Here is a 3,148-nt window from a genome sequence, read left to right as displayed (position 1 = left end):
GTACAAAAAGTTCCTTACCGATACGTAAAATTTAGTTTGAACTATAATATTACGAGTAACACTTCAGATTTAGATTTACTAGCCTCTATCTGTTATAATAATAATAATAATAAAAAACTAGGACAGCTAATCTTAAAGCTCATTTTATGTGTTGTTTCATTATTTAATTATTGCATTCCTACTTGACATTTTGTTGATATTGTTAAGCTTTACAAACCCTTCTTCACAGCTCGGCTTCTTTTAGACAAGTAACTGGGTGTAATGCTGTTTCTCTGTCACATTTCTAGTGTTGAAAGCTCCCTTTGTTTCCTCTGGCCTAGTTTTCCACCTCTCCTCACACCTAGTTCTTACTGGATTATCACCACATTTGCCCTGCCTTTGTTGTTTAGAAGCTACTGGTTTACAGGTGGATCTAAAATGATTCAAGCAAAACATATAAACTAGCAGCTGTTTGGATAAAATACACCAGACAAAAACAATTGAAATTCAGCAGAGTTTTCCAAATTTCACACAGATTATCACTTTCAGTGGCTTCTGTAGTCTCAAAATTATTCAAGGCTTTCATGACAAGCATGTTAAAGCACCGTTGTGTTATTATAAGATGCTGACAATGGGATTCAGAGCCAGACACAGACTCATGGAGTCAGTTCACCTAATATTCTTGGAGTTGCGTGCTTCGGCTGCATTTCTTTCAAATCCTACTGGAAAGTTTTATAAGAGTCACAAGACTTTGATGGACACTGTAGAGTCTTCCATGACTTTGAGATATGCCTGGGATCATCGGAGTCCTTTAAAAGAGAGTCATCAAGAAAATATCATCACAATATCAGAGTGCACAATATTTACCTCACAAAGGATTGCTTTGAGTTTACCAGTTGTTGACTGATATAGTTTTGAAGGTTGTATTTTTCATGCTGATAAAATATTTAGCCAGTAGGGCAGCAACAGCTCACACCRGCCACAAAAATGCTAAAGGTCACATGGAGTTGGAAGCACAGATCAGAAAGAGAAGAAAGAAAAAATAAGCATATTTTGAACCTGATGTTGTCATGGCAACATTTAATAATATTATCAACATCGTAAGATTTTGTAAAGCTTCCTTCAAGGTCCAATGACACCCAAATTTCAGCTTTATAACAGACAGAATGGGATTTCTCTCAGGATTTCCTGACATCTAACTGAGTTCATCTTGTGGGTTTCTAAAGCAAGAGGAGGCAAAGCAGCCTCAGAGCATCACAGAGCCACCGCCGTGCTTTCCTGTAGGCACGGTGCTCTTTTTTAGCAAATACTTTCTTTCCTCTTTCAGATATTGCCAATTAAAGAAGGAAAAACTTCCAATTTTGAGTCACAGATTAGAATCATAAAATCTGTTTACTTTTGGCTTGTTTATTCATGAGCTGCTTTTTCTCACACCTTTGGGTCAGTACAGTCAGTGGTTTATCATTTGGAGATGACGCATGAAGCCCTTCATTGTGCAGGAGCTGAAAGCTGAAACCTCAGCGTTTGCTGCCAACAAGTCTTGCTGCAGGTCTTTTGCTGTCAGTTGAGGGTTTTTCACCTCAGGGAACTTCAGGGAACCTGGTGGCAGCTCTTGATAGTTTCCTGTTTCTGCCACCYCCAACTTACCTTTTAACTTGTGAACTAAGCTTCCAGGTGTTTCTCCTCACTCACTGCCTTTGTCATTTTTTAGCTTCCTTTCCTTACTTTGATGATGTCTAGACTTTAGGGGAAATTTYCCCTATTTTACCTTGTTTCTGACATGCAATGAAACTTCACAGTCAACAGTTAAAGGGGAAATATTATGCAAAATTCACATTTTGCACGATTTTGTACTTTAGTTTGGTCAGATAGAGCAAATTGAAGTTCTGCCTCTAAAATCAGCCCAAGTTAAAGTTTTTTGGTGTCTGGAAAATGAGCAGCTTGAAAAACCTTCTAATTGTTAAGTCACATTCAACAGGCACTTCACCTTCACCCAGCAACCCCAGCAAAGCTCACCCCGTTATCTAGCAACCTAAAGCTGCATTCCAGCACATTTGATCAGSTGGTTTTACTGTTGTGTGTACTGTATAATGGCAGCTGGAATATACAAATGTTTCGTTGTTGACTTACCATCCAGAAACCACTTGTTGCATTYTTGTTGGTTGTGCAGGAGGCTCCACTTCTGCTTTTCAAAGACGCACAGTTGTATAGTTGTGCTTCTGTTTRCAGCCAGTTTCACATTGAGTTGGGGGGACGTGGCCAGCAGCAGCTTAATTTAAAGTGATAAGAGGCCCTAAAACAGCTCATTCTGAAAGGAACCCAAAAGTGAGAATTGAGCAGATTAAAATCTTTTTACCTAAAAATGATTTTGTGCAGAAAAAATGTAATGAATACGTTTTGTATCACCCATAGACCTATCCTAACCTGTTCAAGGAAGCATAATAGAGCCGTTAAGGTATTAGTATGCCTGAGCTGTGCCTCAGACCACACCTGATTTTCAAAGGTGTGTTTTTATAAAGAATCTTATTCAGGAAGGTGGAATAATTTTGAAGCAGAAGTATCAAAGTAGGAATTAAGGTTTCAATATGGATAAAACCCCCTCAATATTAGATATTAGATTTAATGTAGCTATTTAAAGTGTTCTTGTGTAATCTGATAATTTTCTACMAGTCAACCAAATTTATAGTGCACATTAACTCATTTTAGGAGCAACTATAATGTAWTTCTTCCACGTTTTGAATTATGGAAATTTACTTACATTTTTAGCATTTATTTTTTCTTCCATAGTGATTTAATGTTTGCTCTTCTTRTATTATTCTCAAAAGAATCTGTCATTATGAACCATCACGTGTGCCGAGTCTGTTATGTTCTGTTATTTTTAGCCAACGGCTGTGGAGAARCATTTCATTAAATCCCTTGTCAGCACTCCTATATCACATTTCCACTTGAAGCTTTTCCTCCTGAAAATAGCTGTTTATGTCACTTTCAAAGGAATTTCTGCATTACTGCGAGTGACAGAAGTTAATGAGGCCCTCAGTGCCTGAGTGGACACCTGATCCGGCCACTCACTGTTTTTGTTTCTAACATCATCTGCTGGAACCCAGTAAAGCGATGCATCTTTATTTGCCTGCTGGGTACCGCTGGCTAGTCATAAAAATAAAAACACACC

At 38.0% G+C, this 3,148-nt stretch overlaps 1 long non-coding RNA gene across 1 annotated transcript; it reads right to left on the bottom strand.

Moving 5' to 3' along the window:
* Positions 1-479: 479 nt before the first annotated feature.
* Positions 480-990, bottom strand: LOC103479770 (uncharacterized). Its single transcript, XR_535980.1, has 2 exons — positions 873-990; positions 480-788 (listed from the first exon to the last, which is right to left on the bottom strand). It is a non-coding gene; the product is annotated as an uncharacterized LOC103479770 (long non-coding RNA).
* Positions 991-3,148: the final 2,158 nt, after the last annotated feature.

The sequence above is a fragment of the Poecilia reticulata genome, linkage group LG17 (assembly GCF_000633615.1).
Source record: "Poecilia reticulata strain Guanapo linkage group LG17, Guppy_female_1.0+MT, whole genome shotgun sequence".
In the NCBI taxonomy this organism is placed as follows: domain Eukaryota; kingdom Metazoa; phylum Chordata; class Actinopteri; order Cyprinodontiformes; family Poeciliidae; genus Poecilia; species Poecilia reticulata.
The sequence above is the reverse complement of the archived record's forward strand: the minus strand, read 5'-3'. Positions and strand labels throughout refer to the sequence as shown.